The 18,668-nt window shown below is 41.7% G+C and overlaps 1 long non-coding RNA gene across 1 annotated transcript in view; it reads right to left on the bottom strand.

The window, feature by feature from the left end:
- LOC148150536 (uncharacterized) overlaps nt 1–18,668 on the bottom strand; it is a 49,998-nt gene that overhangs the window by 25,600 nt on the left and 5,730 nt on the right. The gene's annotated exons all lie outside the window — the stretch shown is intronic.

The following is an 18,668-nucleotide window of genomic DNA, read 5'->3' as shown; positions in this document are numbered from 1 at the left end:
CCCAGGTTTGATTCCGGCCTTGGGTGACTATCTGTGTGGAGTTTGCATATGCTCCCCATATCTGTATGGGTTTTCTCCAGGTGCTCCGGTTTACCTCCCACAGTCCAAAGATGTGCTGGTCAGGTGAATTGCCCATAGTGTTAGCTGCATTAGTCAGATGGAAATGGGTCTGGGTTATTCTTTGGAGGGTTGATTTGGGCTAAAGGGCCTGTTTCCACACTGTAGGGAATTTAATCTAAACCCAATGGTCTGGGTGTTTGCATTTACTGCCATTTATTTGATGTTACTATCTTTGAACTATATTTGAATTATTCTTAAAACTCAGGCTGTTTTAAGAAACATTTGTCTCCTTTCCTTTTGTGCTTTACTATTGCTCAGTCGATGTTTGTCAACAATCGTCAACTATCCAATGGGAATCAGTCCACTGGAGAACTGAGCAATACTGACACCACTTAGATCTCTGACACAACAATAGCATAACCCAGATGGTGCCAATGATATGATATAGGCTACACCCATGATGCTTTGTATTTGACCATAAAGAGAAAGAAAATGTTTGTTATAATAAGGCATGCTGAGCATACTTTGTCTGTTAGAGGATGCAGTTTACATTGGCTTTCCCAATGTTGTCTTACCAATAGGTATGTTCCAGCCATCAAAGCTTCTGTCGTGACCCTTGGCCCCTATCTTAAAAGAAGAAAAGCTAATTCTACTGGTTATTCATGATTTTATCATTGCCATGAGGTGAAAAATGTATGCATGTACTTCACAAATAAGAGCAGATTCTGAACTTTTTTTTTAATATTGTTTTGGCACTTGCTATCCAGGTTCAAAAGTGAAGAAGAGATACTTTAATGGGCTTCCAACTATAATGTGTACGTGTGCTATCTATATGTAACACAAACAAAGTGCAAGGGCAACACAGTCCTCTTGGGTGAATTCAATCTGCATATAAATGGCAGAGTGGACTCGATGCGCTGAATGGCCTTACTTCCATTCCTATGTATTATGGTCTTATAGTATTATGGTCTTATAAACTGGATGAACCACTAAAGCTGTAAATGATGGGTTTCTGTAGTGTCTTAGAGTTGGTTTACTAGAGCAGTTTGTTGAGGAACTGACTAGAAGACTATTTTATATCTAGTATTGTATAATGATAAAGGACCAGTCAAAATCTTGTTGTAAAAGAACCTTTAGTGATGAGTGATCCCATTTCTTTGAAACTGAGGTACCTCGTTCTTAAGTAAGGATGCTCAATTTTAATAAGGGAAGTTATGTAAGCATGAGGTAAAAATTAGCTGAAGTGGAATGGGAAAATGAATTAAAAGCCTTTACTGTGCAAAGGTGATGGATCTAATAGAATCACAAAGTTTTAGAAAGCCTTTGGTTTCAACAAGGCTGCCTGCCTGACTTTGTCCAGCTTTAAATACTCACAGTTTGCAAAGTGTGCCTTGTTCTCTTCTGTGTTAATTTTTGCTGTTTTCTAAACTATGGAAACTTCTCATTTGCTATTTTGCAGCTTCTACATTTTGTCTATCGTGGCCTCCTTTCCTCTCCATAGAATTCATACTGTGTGGAAGCAGGCAATTTGGCCCATTGAGTCCATACCAACCCTCTCAAGAGCATCCCACCCCATTCCTGTAACCCTGCATTTACCTTGGTTAATCCATGTAACCTGCCAATTTTTGGACTTTGGGAGGAAACTGGAGCACCCTGAAGGAAACACGCACAGACAGAGGGAGAGTGTGCAAGGCCCACACAGACAGTCACCTGAGGCTAGAATTGAACCCAGGTTCCTGGTGCTGAGAGATAGTGATGCTAACCACTGAGCCACCTTTTAAATAGGACAGTTACCACTCTCCACTACATAGGCAGTTCTAATGCTATCTCTGTGAAACACAGATGTGGTATATAGATTGCATGCATTTGAAGATCTCTGATGGGTTTATTTACAGAAGAACTAGTACAGATGGTACAAAATATTCTCTAAACACTGCCTTTTCTAGGCTGCTACCCATGTAAAGTGAACACGGCCTCTGGTCAAGTGATGACATCTAGGTATTTAGTTCATCTGCATGTTGAGGTTCTTAAAGTGATAGCATTCTTGAAATGATTACACAAAGCTTATTGAAACCGTCTTCACAAAACCATCAATGCACTCAGGAAACCAAGATACAATTGAAGTAAAAGGGAGGGAAAGGAATAATAACATTTGAAATTTCCACGACAATCCTCCCCAGAATACAATAGTTACAATAGTTCACACATGAAGTTTGAGGCTATGCTATTTTCTATTTTGGTTGTAATTTTTTTGACAAAAATATAATTGTTGGTAGAAGCAAAGCACTAGGAGAAAGTGAGGACTGCAGATGCTGGGGATCAGAGCTTAAAAATGTATTGCTGGAAAAGCGCAGCAGGTCAGGCAGCATCAAAGGAGAAGGAGAATCGACGTTTCGGGCATAAGCCCTTCTTCAGGAATCCTGAAGAAGGGCTTATGCCCGAAACATCGATTCTCCTTCTCCTTTGATGCTACCTGACCTGATGCGCTTTACCAGCAACACATTTTTAAGAAACAAAGCACAGGCAATTCTGGGAGAAAGTGAGGATTGCAGATCCTGGAGATCAGAGCTGAAAATGTGTTGCTGGAAAAGCACAGCAGGTCAGGCAGCATCCAAGGAGCAGGAGTAGGGCTGGAGAAGGGCTCATGCCTGAAGAAGGGCTCATGCCCGAAACATCGATTCTCCTGCTCCTTGGATGCTGCCTGACCTGCTGCGCTTTTCCAGCAACACATTTTCAGCACTGGCAGATCTGGTAAGGAACCCTTTGATTGGGGGATGAAAAAGTGCTGAAAAATACTTCAGCCTAGTCTAAGAATGTTTACAAGTGAGTTTCCCAAGGATTGGTATTGGAACCCTTGGTTTTTTTCTGATTTATATTAATGATGTGGATCTTGGAGAGCAAGGAACATTTTCAAAGTTTGAGAATGATACACTCTTTGGAATTATTGTAAATCATGAAAAGAATAATGTGAACTTTCAACTGGATATTTACAAGTTGGTAAAATTATAGTATAAATGGCAATTGAATTCAATATAGAGGAGTGTGAGGTGACAGATTTTGATATAAACATCATGGATAGACAATATTGAGTATATGGCACTACCCTAAAAGGTGTGCAGGGACAGACAGCTAGGTATATATGTGCATTAAAGGTGGCAGGATGTGGAGAGAGCAATAAATTAACTATACAGTATCCCAGGCTGTATTAACAGGGTCATAGAATACAGGAGCAAAAACATTATGCTGAACTTATATAAGACATAGGTTAGACCTTAGCTATTCTGGGTGCCCAAGTCTCAGCACCACAGTTCAGGAAGAATGTGAATGCATTGGAAGAGTGCAGAAAAGGTTTATGAGAATGATTCCAGTGTTGAGAAATCTCAGTGGTAAAGACACATTGGAGAAGTTGGCATGATGTTCCTTGGACAGCAGAAAGCAAAGAGGCAATCTTGGTGGAAGTTTGGAGGCCTGGGCAGAGTAGCCAGCGCAAAACTATTCCCACTTGTGAAAAAAAATCAAGAACAAGAAACATAAATCTAAAGTGATTTGTAAAAGAAATAAATGCACTGTTCGGAAAAACTTTCTGCTTGGGAGTGTGGTGGGGGCAGGTTCAATCAAGGTATTAGAGAGGACATTAGATAATTATTGAAATAGAAACAATTTACAGGGTTATGGGGAAATATTGGGAGAATTTCATGGTATGTGGTCATGGCATTTGTTCAAAGAGCTGGTGCAGACAATTGTCTCATTATGCACTGTAATAATTCTGTGATTATAATCTCTTTTTTTTTCCCCAGTATTAAATGGCAGATGGCAACAAATGAACTCAAGGTATTTATACAAATCTTAAGCAGATTATAGCTGTTTACAGCAATCCTTAAATGCAAGTGTGCAACTGATGGAGCCATCTGGTACAATATGGTGCCCAGTATACAGCCAGAAATCAGATAAAAATAAATAAATTTGACAAGCGTTTATTTTCCTGCATGTAATGCATAACCAAGAGACAGGTTAGAACCCAAAAGCAGGTGAATTTATTTATATCTCTCGTAGATTTTCATTTGAAAATGTTTAGTGCAAGCACATCATCAAGAATCATAGTAATTGTTTTAGTCAACAGAGAAAGCAATGTGGGGACTCCAAGTTAAGAAAAGCAATTTTTTGCTGGTAATCATGATGTACAAACAATCTTGTTGACATTACCGAAGCCCCATGTTGTGAAACTGCAGTGAAGACCACAGCAATCAGTTACAGTATCACTGCATTTTGATGGAGGTGAAATTATTGCTGGAAAGACCAGTAGATCTCTCAGCAAGATTTGCTTTAACACAAATGTAATCTCTTGCTTTGCCTCTGCTGCAAACTCCAGACTATTGATTTATATTATTGCTTATTGTTCCCAATTTAAGTAATCATTTTGGGAACTCTGCACCTACACATCAAACTCCTCATGATGATGCAAGTGAATAATTGAAAAGTAATGATTATTGACCTGAGACATTCAGCTGTTTCTCTTTCCATTCTCTATTTTAGTGCTCAGATTTCTATGAGCTGTCAGAGTTTGCTTTTAGATGTGTGATTCATGGCTCTCTCACTTTTACTGCCTGCCAATGATGTACTTTCAAATGATTTACAAGTTGATGCTCAAGTTGTTTTGGCCACAATGTGACTTCTTTTTTCCCCTGACCATTCAGTCCTGCAGTGAGACTTGGACTTCTGAACAAAAGGCAAAAATGTTACCCACGAGACCATGAGACCTTCTTCACTTTATCAAATTCGTTACAGCTGAATTCCTGGGTTACTAGTCCAGTACTGTTCCCACTCCACTATTTGTTTTATACAATTTATAAAATAATGTATTTTATAAAACTTATACAACCCTAGAGTTAAAATATTTATATCAAATTTAGTTTTCTTCAAAATGATTTAGATGGGTATCATTCTGTATTCATTGTTGTGATTCTGTTCGCCGAGCTGGGAATTTGTGTTGCAGACATTTCATCCCCTGTCTAGGTGACATCCTCAGAGTTTGGGAGCCTCCTGTGAAGCGCTTCTGTGATGTTTCCTCCGGCATTTATAGTGGTTTGTCTCTGCCGCTTCCGGTTGTCAGTTCCAGCTGTCCGCTGCAGTGGCCGGTATATTGGGTCCAGGTCGATGTGTTTGTTGATAGAATCTGTGGATGAGTGCCATGCCTCTAGGACTTCCCTGCCTGTTCTTTGTTTGGCTTGTCCTATAATAGTAGTGTTGTCTCAGTCGAATTCATGTTGCTTGTCATCTGCGTGTGTGGTTACTAAGGATAGCAAGTCGTGTCGTTTCATGGCTAGTTGGTGTTCATGGATACAGATCGTTAGCTGTCTTCCTGTTTGTCCTATGTAGTGTTTGTGCAGTCCTTGCATGGGATTTTGTACTCTACGTTGGTTTTGCTCAGGCTGCGTATCAGGTTCTTTGTCCTGGTGAGTTGTTGTCTGAGAGTGGCTGTTGGTTTGTGTGCTGTTATGAGTCCCAATGGTCGTAGTAGTCTGGCTGTCAGTTCAGAAATGTTCTTGATGTATGGTAACGTGGCTAGTCCTTTAGGCTGTGGCATGTCCTCATTCCATTGTCTTTCCCTTAGGCATCTGTTGATGAAATTGCGGGAGTATCCGTTTTTGGCGAATACATTGTATAGGTGTTCTTCTTCCTCTTTTTGCAGTTCTTGTGTGCTGCAGTGTGTTGTGGCCCTTTTGAACAGAGTCTTGATGCAACTTCTTTTGTGTGTGTTGGGGTGGCTGTTTTCATAGTTCAGGATTTGGTCTGTGTGTGTGGCTTTCCTGTATACCTTTGTGGTTCTCTGTACCATCACGTCTAGGAATGGGAGTCGGTTGTCCTTTTTTTCCTCTCTAGTGAATCTGAACAGAACCACAACAACGAGCCCCTGAGCTACTAATCTTCTCACAAACTTTGAATTCTCTATTCATCTCCAAACTCTATTGCGCCGATCCAAGCCCACCTAACCTACACTAGCCCACTATCCTCCATATGCCTATCCAATGCCCGTTTAAATGCCCATAAAGAGGGAGAGTCCACCACTGCTACTGGCAGGGCATTCCATGAACTCACAACTCGCTGAGTAAAGAACTACCCCTAACATCTGTCCTATACCTACCACCCCTTAATTTAAAGCTATGCCCCCTCGTAATAGCTGACTCCATATGTGGAAAAAGGTTCTCATGGTCAACCCTATCTAAACCCCTAATCATCTTGTACACCTCTATCAAGTCACCCCTAAACATTCTTTTCTCCAATGAAAACAGCCCCAAGTGCCTCAGCCATTCCTCATACGATCTTCCTACCATACCAGGCAACATCCTGGTAAACCTCCTCTGCACCCGTTCCAGTGCCTCCACATACTTCCTATAGTATGGCGACCAAAACTGCACACAATATTCCAGATGTGGCCGCACCAGAGTCTTATACAACTGCAACATGACCTCAGGACTCCGGAACTCAATTCCTCTACCAATAAAAGCCAGTACGCCATATGCCTTCTTCACCGCACTATTTACCTGGGTGGCAACTTTCAAAGATCTGTGTACATGGACACCAAGATCCCTCTGCTCATCCACACTACCAAGTATCCGACCATTAGCCCAGTACCCCACCTTTTTGTTACTCTTACCAAAGTGAATCACCTCACACTTAGCTACATTGAACTCCATTTGCCACCTTTCTGCCCAGTTCTGCAGCTTATCTATATCCCGCTGTAACCTGCCACATCCTTCCTCACTGTCAACAAGTCCTCCGACTTTCGTATCATCCGCAAACTTGCTTACCCAGCCTTCTAGCCCCTCCTCCAGGTCATTTATAAAAATGACAAACAGCAATGGTCCCAAAACAGATCCTTGCGGAATACAGCTAGTAACAGCACTCCAAGATGAACCTTTGCCATCAACTACTACCCTCTGTCTTCTTCCAGCCAGCCAATTCCTAATCCAAACCTCCAACTCACCCTCAATGCCATACCTCCGTATTTTTTGAAGTAGCCTACCATGGGGAACCTTATCAAACGCCTTACTAAAATCCATATACACCACATCTACCGCTTTCCCCTCGTCCACCTCCTTAGACACCTTCTCAAAGAATTCAATAAGGTTTGTGAGGCATGACCTGCCCTTCACAAAACCATGCTGACTATCCTTGATCACATTATTCCTATCCAGATGTTCATAAATTCATCTCCCTTACAATTCTCTCTAAGACTTTGCCCACAACAGAAGTGAGACTCACCGGCCTATAGTTACTAGGGTTATCCCTACTCCCCTTCTTGAACAAGGGAACCACATTTGCTAGCCTCCAGTCTTCTGGCACTACTCCTGTAGACAACGAGGACATAAAAATCAAGGCCAATGGCTCTGCAATCTCCTCCCTTGCTTCCCAGAGAATCCTAGGATAAATGCCATCAGGCCCAGGGGACTTATCTATTTTCACCCTTTTCAGAATTTCCAACACCTCTTCCCTACATACCTCAAAGCCATTCATTCTACTTAATTGTGACTCAGTATTCACATCGGCAACAATGTCCTGTTCCTGAGTGGATACTGACGAAAAGTATTCATTCAGTGTCTCCCCAATCTCTTCAGCCTCCACATGCAACTTCCCACTACTATCCTTGACTGGACCTATTCCTACCCTAGTCATTCTTTTATTCCTGACATACCTATAGAAAGCCTTAGGGTTTTCCCTAATCCTACCAACTAAGGACCTTTCATGTCCCCTCCTTACTGCTCTTAGTTCTCTCTTCAGGTCCTTCCTGGCTACCTTATAACTCTCAATCGCCCCAATTGAACCTTCACGCCTCATCTTTACATAGGCCGCCCTCTTCCATTTAACAAGGGATTCCAATTCCTTATTAAACCACGGCTCCCTCACACGACCCTTTCCTCCCTGCCTGACAGGTACATACTTATCAAGGACACTCAGTAGTTGCTCCTTGTACAAGCTCCACATATCAATTACGCCCTTGCCTTGAAGCCTACTTTTCCAAGCCACGCATCCTAAGTCATGCCTCACTGCATCATAATTTCCCTGCCCCCAGCTGTAACTCTTGCCCTGCAGTGCACACTTATCCCTCTCCATCACTAGAGTAAAAGTCACCGAATTGTGGTCACTGTCCCCAAAGTGCTCACCTATCTCTAATTCTAACACCTGGCCTGGTTCGTTTCCCAGAACCAAATCCAGTATGGCCTCATCTCTTGTTGGCCTTACTATATATTGTGTCAGGAAACCGTCCTGCACACATTGGACAAACACCGACCCATCTAACGAACTAGAGCTAAAGCTTTCCAATCAATATCAGGAAAGTTAAAGTCCCCCATAACAACCACCCTATTACTTTCACTCTTCTCCTGTATCATCCTCGCAATCCTTTCTTCTACATTTCTAGGACTATTAGGAGGCCTGTAAAAAACTCCTAACAGGGTGAGCTCACCTTTCCTATTCCTAGCCTCAGCCCAAACTACCTCAGATGGCGAGTCTTCATCCATCGTCCTTTCCACCGCTGTAATACGATCTTTGACAAGCAATGCCACACCTCCCCCTCTTTTACCCCACCTCTGACCCTACTAAAACATTTAAACCCTGGAACCTGCAACAGCCAATCCTGTCCCTGTTCTACCCATGTCTCCGTAATAGCCACAACATCGAAGTCCCAGGTACCAACCCACGCTGCAAGTTCACCTACCTTATTTCGTATATTTCTTGCATTGAAGTATACACACTTCAAGCCACTTTCCTGTTTACAGGCACCCTCCTTTGAGATTGATGCCATGTTCCTAACCTCCCTACACTCCAGGTCCTGCACCCTAAAGCTACAGTCTAGGTTCCCATGCCCCTGCAGAGTTAGTTTAAACACCCCCCCCAAGAGCACTAGCAAACCTCCCGCTAAGGATACTGGTGCCCCTAAGGTTCAGGTGTAGACCATCCTGCTTATAGAGGTCCCACCTTCCCCAGAAAGAACCCCAGTTATCCAAATACCGGAATCCCTCCCTCCTGCACCATCCCTGTAGCCACGCATTTAGCTGTTCTCTCTCCCTATTCCTCGACTCTCTATCACGTGGCACGGGTAACAAACCAGAGACAACAACTCTGTTTGTTCTAACTCTGAGCTTCCAACCTAGCTCCCTGAAAGCCTGCCTAACATCCTCAGCCCTCCTCCTACCTATGTCATTGGTGCCATTGTGGACCACGACTTCGGGCTGCTCCCCCTCCCCCTTAAAGACCCGGAAAACACAATCAGAGACACACGTACCCTTGCACCTGGGAGGCAACATACCAAATGTGAGTCTCTCTCGCCCCCACAAAACTGTCTATCTGTGCCCCGAACTATCGAGTCCCCAATTACTATTGCTCTGCTCTTCTCCACCCTTCCCTTCTGAGCAATGGGGACAGGCTCCATGCCTTTCCTGGGATTCCTGTCTAAGTCTTCATCCACGTTGTGTGACTCTAGGCTGGTTGCATTAATATGTTCTGCAATTGCTATGTCCAAACTTGTCTATCAAATACCTACACAAATCTATTTTTAATTGTGGACCAATGAATAGCAGCTCAGAACCAAAATCCAGGCTGATTTATTCTCCTCTCTCTAAAATTAAAATGAATTATAACAAGATTACATCCACAGTACTGCAAGTTATTTATGATTCAAAGCATGTTGAAAAGCCTCCACACCAGAATGCCTTAGATGCGTTCTTCCCACAATCCGCAGGGATTGAGAATTGACTTTCAAAAAATCAAGAATATAAATTATAAGCCATAAAAACTATATTGCAAAATATTAGTCCTCACAACAACAGTAAACAAAAATAGAAATCTCAGGATTCTTTGAATTTACTTGAAAGAACAGATGTTTTGTTCAGTAAAGTATTCTGCTGCTGTTAAGTACAAAACTTATTTTGAATATTTCCTTACATCTGTTTCTCAGGTCACTATGACCTCATTTCACCATTAAATTCAAAATCTCCAGCTTCTACCAGCAGATGAGAAACAAGAGTGATCAGATATCACCATTTGGGCAAAGATATCTGATATTAGCACTTAGAAGTGTTATACTGAAGGTGAAAGATGTGACTGTCCACTATGGAGCTCCAGAAGCAAATCAAATATGGGCCCTCATCAATGCCTGAGCCCAGGGAACCCTAAAGCTTGCAATGTGACCACCTCAGGTAATAATCTATTTTGCGGAGGTTATGCTGAAGAATAGATGTAGTGTAGTTAAATAAATCAATAAGTTTTCCCTACGATGAGAAACCCATTCCAGCTTACTGTAATGATATTCAAATTGAGTTGCGCTCAATATTGTTCTTGGAATAATGTAATCACACTTGCTAACAATGAGCAATGTAAAAATCTGGTCAATACCACAGGAAAAGAAATCAGCAAGTAACTTCAATAAAGTTGTAAAACCATTCCTGATATAATTCAATAATAGTGGAGAAAAATGTAGATTTGGTTATATGGTTGTTTCCCTTGGAGTCTTGTTGGTGTTGTGCCTGACAATAATTTCACCTTTGACAGGGATGTGTGTCTGATCACTTTAGATCTGCCGATTGTGACAAAGCTCTGCCCCTTTCAGCAGTCGATTGCAACTGCCTTGATTCCCCTGACTGAAGTACAAACTTCCACCCTGTCAGAGAATTTATAGTATACAGATTTTATTTAATGTTTTATTCTCCACATTATTCATTTTCCCTCTAAGAAAGGAAAAACCTAAGACTTGTTACGAAAGGCGTTCTGGAAGAACTAATGTCAAAGTTGCTTGCAGCCTCACCCTATATGATGTCATCACACAGTCTTTGGGTGGAGAAAGAATCAGTCTAGTACAAGATCCTGATGAAGACTGATGTGCCATCTCTGGTCCCTGACTGTCTTTATAAAGATGCCTAACTATTTATTGTAACTTATACCTATTGTTATTAGGCAATAAACTATAATGTTGTTCTACAAGCACTTCTTTCCATTCAACCTTAACAGCAGTTTATCCTTCATCACAACTAATTAGATAGGCACATAAACTCTGCATGGAAAGGAGAATTGGGGTGCATCATTACCTCTTGTCATAATACCCTTTGATATGTGCTGTGTATGTTTACGTTGACCCCTTGAGTTCTGTTTTGCAGTGCCCATTTGGGCCTCTCTAAACCATTACTGTGCATTTAAGTCAAGTAGAAAGGAAGATTTCAATTCATAGAGGAACAGCACCTCATTTTCTGCTTAGGAACTCTGCAGCCTTCTGGACTCAATATCCAGTTCAGCAACTTTAGGGCTTAAGCTCTCCCATGTCCCAACTCCAATCCCTACAAACCAGGCCTTGTTAACACAGTCTGCTATTACACACAATCAGTTGTTAGCTACTAACAATGCCCATTATCATCTATTCACTTGCCTAACCGGATCATTATCCACTCCTCCGTCTGTCCAACTGTTCTTCTCTCTCTTTGGGCTCTATCCCCACCTATCATTTAATCTTTACCCGTACCCCCCACCTTATTTTCTGCATGAAAACTAACATTTTCCTAGCTACCATCAGTTCTGAGAAAGGGTCACCCGACCTGAGTTCTCTGAACAGATGCGAATAGACCTGCTGAGCTTTTCCAGCAATTTCTGTTTTTGTTTCAATTCATGAACTGGCTGGGGTCACCACCCCTCAGCTGAGATGTGGTGACCCTCTGATTAAATTCAACATCAGTTGATTCTCTCCTATTGAGAGGTCAAGGTATGGCCCTCTGGAAGAATGGCAAATTTCACTTCCACTTAAATCAGATAGGACTGATGAGTGCATGGAGTCCATTAGCACAATAGAAATCTTTAAGAACCAATGAACTACACAAGGACTGGAGTATTTTATCCCCTCTGGTAATGACTGCTGATTTAATTTTGATATGTTTCTATTTTAAGTTTCCTCTTACTTTTGGATTTCTTTGTTTCAGAGTTCCACCAGGGACTGTCTAATTTTGCTAATGTTTACCTTAAAAGAATGGAAAGGAGAATCAGTATCAGCAAACTTATCTAACCAGAAGCCTCATGTGGTCCTTACTGTAACATACGACAAGAATTACTTTGAAGTTTAGATTATTTTAAGCTTATCCTCAAATGTGCAGAAGTAGTAAAAGCAGATTCCAAAGTAACAGAATAACAGTTGTTTGTACAGTTTATTTCAAATGGATGCTTGGTACTACACTGCTGTGATAAATCAAGAGAAAAAACACTAACCCCAATCAGCGAGATTATGTATCAATATACTTGAGCACTCTTTTATTCTGTAAGTATCCTATCCATCAAGAAAGAAAATCCCTACTGTCAATTGTTAATGCAGTGAGAAGAGGAGCTAGAAAATCTGACTTTCTAACACAGACAATCAGACATTTTCAAAAGCCTCAAACTCGCTGTCAAGATGTGAAATGCAGAGGTCACGTAAATCATGCATCGGTGGTGCAGTGGTAGAATTCTTGCCCACCATGTGGGAGGCCCGGGTTCAATTCCCAGCCGATGCAGCACATGTTTAAGTGTGCCATGGTGGCTCAGTGGTTAGCACTGCTGCCTCACAGCACCAGGTCCCAGGTTCAATTCCAGCCTCAGGTCACTGTGTGGAGTTTGCATGTTCTCCCCATGTCTGCATGGGTTTCTTCCAGGTGCTCTGGTTTCTTCCCACAGTCTAAAGATGTGCAGGGCAGGTGAATTGGCCATGCTAACTTGCCTATAGTGTTAGGTGCATTAGTCAGAGGGGAAATGGGTCTGGGTGGGTTACTTTTCAGAGAGTTGATGTGGACTGGTTGGGCAGAAGGGTCTGTTTCCACACTGTAGGGAATCTAATCAAAGTTAGGGAGACTTTTACAAACAAGGGGATGCCCACTGAAACAGTGATGAGAAATTATTTTTTCTATCAGAAATATGTGTTAAAAATTTCCTTCCTCAAAAGGCAGTAGATGCAGAATTTTAAAATATTTTTTAAGGCAGAAGTAGATAAATTCTTGATTACTTAAGGTGATGAAAGATTAGCAGGGAAATGAAGGAAGGTTAAAATTAGATCAGCCATGATTTTATTGAATTATGGAGCAGACTCAATGGACTGAGTGGCCTATTCTTGTTCCTTGTCCGTATGTCCGGATTATTAATTGATAATTTCTCTTCCAACAATCTTCTACAATGATTATTCTTGAAACCTTAATGTCTTGTATTCACTAATGTATAGTTAGAGGATTCCAAATCTTCCCACAGGATTTATCGCCCTGCAATGAAATTTAATTCTTAAACTAATTTACCTTCAAATGAAGTTTATTTTAATATCTATGAAAATAGTTATTTAATATTGTACCGCAGTTTTGTTATATTTTCATTTGAGCACTGTACAAGGTGAATGGAGAATCAATCAGATCACTGTTCACTGATGCCCCCAAAGAAATCAAATTTAACAGATCAAACTAAGATGATTCAGGGCTGACTTTCATACTTAGTATTAATTGGACAGCAGGTGGGCACATAAAAAAATTGGCACGCACAGTATTCCATCTCCTTCCATCAGTCCAAAGATGTGTGGGTTAGGTGGATTGGCCATACTAAATTGCCCGTGGTGTCCAGGGATGCAAAGGCTAGGTGGATTAGCCATGGGAAATGTAAGGTCACAGGGGTGTGGTGTGTCTGGTTCCCTTCGGAGGATCAGTGCGGACTTGATGGACAAAATGGCCTACTTCCACAAACTGTAGAGATTCTATGATACTATGAATCTTACCAGGCTTATTGGAAAATAAATTAGCAAATGGCCAAAACACAACACGTGTCCGCAAGGCAGCTAGATAATTGGGCCAGGAGGGGTGGAGGCAGTTGGGGGTGTGGTGGGTTCGGAAAAGCCAGACAATAGTCGATTAATCAAATAGGAGATGCTTTATTTAACGGTGGATAGTGGAGAGCCTCAACAGTTTATGTTTATATGAATACCTTTGTCCGAGTAAAATGTCCAAAGGCCCTTCATTCCAGTCATTATCAACAACATTTGACTTCAAGCCAGGTAAGGGCATATTTGGGAAAAGGACCAAGAGTTTGGTAAAAGAGTCAAGCATGATGATGAAATCATACTTTATAATAAACGACTTTACAAATTTAATGGCTGGAATCCACCAGCTGATTAAAAAAAAAGACTGAAACCACATTCCAAAGATTTGAAAGCACGGTCAAAGATAGCTGAAGATTTGCATCAACAAGCCTCTTACGTTCCAATGCCATTGAAATAGAGACTACTTGTCCGCAAAGCCTCTCATCATGGAAGCCATGCAACTGAAATCTACACCACCACACCATATTTGGGGAAGATGGGCAATTCAAGAGAGATGGTCATGTCACAAGACAGCTCATAGTTTGTGGATTTAAGCATCTGGTTTCACTGCAGCCAGAGGGCAAGCAAATGAGATGCTGAAGATCTTTGATTGAGTTTTCCTGCCTCTCTCCATGCAACTTGTAAGTTTCAAACCCACTCTTTCACTCTTGAAAGAATAGATAAATCATTCATTTTTAAGCTACATCAACACCAAACTCAGGAGAGTCAGTACAAAAGCGGTATGGTGGTTCAGCAGTTAGCACTGCTGCCTCACAGCAGCAGGGTCCCAGGTTTGATTCCAACCTTGGGTAACTGTCTGTGTGGAGTTTGCACATTCTCCCCGTGTCTGCGTTGGGTGCTTCGGTTTCCTCCCGCAGGCCAGGTGAATTGGCCGTGCTAAATTGTCCATAGTATTAGTTGCATTAGTCAGAGGGAAATAGGGTTGGGTGGGTTACTCTTCGGAGGGTCAATATGAGCTGGTTGGGCCCAAGGGCCTGTTTCCACACTGTAGGGAATCTAATCTAATTCCAAAATCACCTGAATTCAGTAATGAGCTATGCTCTATAACTTTAATGGACTTCAAATTGCTTAATATATTCCATCGCTCTTAATATTAGTGTGTCAAAGTGAACATCAAATGTGCATGTAAATTTGGAGCATTTTCATGATTTTGCTTTCTTTAGATCTGATTATGTTCAATAAATGCTGTTGGCTTTATAGAGTCATACAGCACGGAAACAGACCCTTCAGTCTAGCTCATCCATGCCAACCAACTTTTCACCAATAGTCATAGAGTCATAGAGATGTACAGCACGGAAACAGACCCTTTGGTCCAACCCATCCATGCCCACTAGATACCCAACCCAATCTAGTCCCATCTGCAAGCACCTGGCCCATATCCCTCCAAACCTTTCCTATTCATATACCTATCCAGATGCCTTTTAAATGTTGCAATTGTACCAGCCTCCACCACTTCCTCTGGCAGCTCATTCCATACATGTACCATCCTCTGAGTGAAAAAATTGTCACTTAGGTCTCTTTTATATTTTTCCCCTCTCACCCTAAACATATGCCGTCTAGTTCTGGACTCTAGAAAATACTTTGTCTATTTATCCTATCCATGCCCCTCATGGTTTTATAAACCTCTATAAGGTCACCCCTCAGCCTCCGACGCTCCAGGGAAAATAGCCCTCGCCTATTCAACCTCTCCCTATAGCTCAAATCCTCCAACCGTGGCAACATTCTTGTAAATCTTTTCTGAACCCTTTCAAGTTTCACAATATCTTTCCGATAGGAAGGAGACCAGAATTACTCCAACAGTGGCCTCAACCAATCGCTTCAGGAAGTGGGGTGGCTGCTGGAAACCATGTCAGTACCTATGAACCCCTTCACCCCTCCTCATCTGGACTCCCATCCCACTCTCATTCACTTATGTTCTGGGTTTCAGCAGGAATCATGGAGTGGGCCTCTGCATTGATGCAATGCAGAGACGCCAGCCTCCAATTTCAAGCCCATTGGAGCTCAATTGAATAGAAGGTCCAACACTGGCCAGAGTCCAACCACAAATCAATCCAAAAAGATCAATTCCCTATTATTAAGTTAATTATCTAACATGAGGTCAAAGCTAGAGTTTATTTAAGTCCTCATATTTGGTGATATATTACCACTGGTTATAACCTCTGCCAACATCAAATTGTTTTTAACTATCATTCCATCAAATATTACAACTTTCTATTATAGACCTAGAAGAAAATTGGCTAGATAGTTCACCTTGAGTCAAAATTGCTCAACAGTTTTAAATGCCTCTCATTTATAATGATGGATGGTTTTGCGCACAGACGTGTGTGGTTGCCAAATACCTATTCAGCTTTTACTTCATCAACTTCACATATTTGAGTAAATGAAGAGGTCACTGACACTAAGCAGTTCAGGTTACAAGTGACTGAGTGGAAACAATAGAATAAAATGTGATATTTGACATTTTTAACTAAATGAAAGTTCTTGGCATTCCCCAGCAAGAATTCAACAGGGATTTGCACTGTTAAGGCTTTCAGGCATTGCCAGTAATATCTTCTCATCATAACATAAGCAACCCTTGACTGGAGCTAGCTAATGTTTTGCCCATTGAACCATAAATATTTCCTCCTGACATATCCATTTATCAGGCCTGCTCAAGGGAAATCATCAGGATGGCAGAGCTAGCATTAGCTATCAGATGGAATAAATAGAAGTAGAAAGAGGGTGGGTGAAAGTCTAGACAGCTTGGGGCTAAGGCTAGGGAGGATAGGAGTGGAATTAGTTCCTTAAAGTACTTGGGGTAGAAGGAGGATGACTGGTTCTGGCAGTACTGGGTACAGTGGCATTCTTCAAAGAAAAAACCATTAACGAAAAGGGAGTTTGGGGCCTTAGAAATTACAGAACAGGCCACCTTAAAGAGGTTTATAAAATCACAAACAGCATGAAGCGAGTGAATAGCCAAGGTCTTTTCCCTGGGGTGGGGGATTCCAAAGTTAGAAGGAATAGGTTTAAGTTGAGAGAGGAAGACTTAAAAAGGACCTCGGGGGTAACTTTTTAACACAGAGGGTATTCATGTATGGGATGAGCTGCCAGAGGAAGTGATGGAAGCCGGTACAATTACAGCATTTAAAAGGCATCTTGATAGGTGTATGATTAGGAAAGGTTTAGAGGGATATGGGCCACATGCTGGCAAATGGGATTAGATCAGATTGGGATGTCTGGTCAGTGTGGACGAGTTGAACCAAAGAGTCTGCTTCCGTACTGTATGACTCTATGACTCAGCAGAAAACGCTAAAATCAGGTAAGTTGGAGGAAGAAGGAAAAAACTCAGCCATGAAAATGAGCCACAGTAAGTTTGAATAGGTCAAGATGAATAACTGGAACAGCTGGAGAATTTTACTCTCTATCCACACACTCATTGATGTTTAATGTAACTAGGCTAACTGATGTTACATGAACTAGTAAAGGAAACAAATGATAGGAAGTGCCAGTGCAAGCTGTTGTAACACTTGTGGTGTTTCCTGACTACCCTGCTTTCTGTTTCGTAAAATATTATTCATAATGAGGTTCTCTAAACATCTATATTTAATTTTTATTGCATGTAATTTTATTAATTTAAGATAATTTGCATGCATTCCAATATTCCCCATGCCTTAAGGATATTCCTTTGGTTAATGGACACTATCAACTTTTAAACATTCAGGAAACAACAATTTGCAGCTGTGCCATAGGCAGCACGATGGCTCAGTGGTTAGCAGCGCTGCCGACAGCGTGAGGGACCTGGGTTCAATTCCAGCCTCAGGCACCTGTCTCTGTGAAGTTTGCACGTTCTCCCCGTGTCTGCATGGGTTTCCTCTGTGCACTCTGGTTTCCTCCCACAATCCAAAGATGTGCAGGTCAAGTGTATTGGCCATGCTAAATTGCCCATTGTGTTAGGTGCATTAGTCAGGGGTAAGTGGAGGGGAATGAGTCTGGGTGGGTTACTCTTCCGAGGGTCATTGTAGACTTGTTGGGCCGAAGTTTCCATACTTAGGGAATCTAATTTATGCCAGCATTGGAGATAGGTAAAATAGTATTAATCCAAAGTATTCAAGAAGTATGTGCTAAGCCAAAAGAAAGGGAAGATGGTAGCAATATTAGTCAAGTGGTGATATTAAGCAAACATAATATTACAGAGATAGTGTAAAACAATTAAGAAGAAGGCTCCAAGACAAACTGAAGTTAAGGAACAGAAAAGCGTAGTTTATTGTAGAGCAAATAATAAGAAGATAGAGGAGCAAATACATAGTCAAATTACAGAGAAATAGAAAATAAAATTCAGCTTTAATGCTGCTGAGAAAAGTGATACCAAAATCAAAGCTTTCCTTCTTGCACTCATTAAGAGAGAGTCACAATTTCAAAAGGAGCAGCAATTTATCCTGCATGAAAACAGGATGCTAACTGGTTGACAAGTAAACTCTTACTGTGGACTCTTACTGCCAATCAATGACATTAAGGGATGGGCAGATAAAGGTGAGGGAGAAGGTGATAGGTCGGAGAGGAGGGTGGAGTGGATAAATGGGAAAGGTGATGGACAGTCTTGAGGGCGGTGTCTAGTTGAAGGCTTGGGACTGGACAATGTAGGGGAGGGGAAATGAGGAAGCAGTTGAAATCCACACTCATTCCATGTGGTTGCAGGGTCCCAAGGTGGAATATGAGGCATTCCTCCTCCATGCATCGGGTGGTAAGGGTTTGGTGATGGAGGAGGCCC

The sequence above is a fragment of the Chiloscyllium plagiosum genome, unplaced genomic scaffold (assembly GCF_037043375.1).
Source record: "Chiloscyllium plagiosum isolate Xiang-an unplaced genomic scaffold, Cpla_swu_hap1 HiC_scaffold_3, whole genome shotgun sequence".
Classification (NCBI taxonomy): Eukaryota; Metazoa; Chordata; class Chondrichthyes; order Orectolobiformes; family Hemiscylliidae; genus Chiloscyllium; species Chiloscyllium plagiosum.
This window is presented reverse-complemented; position numbering and strand designations above follow the sequence as displayed.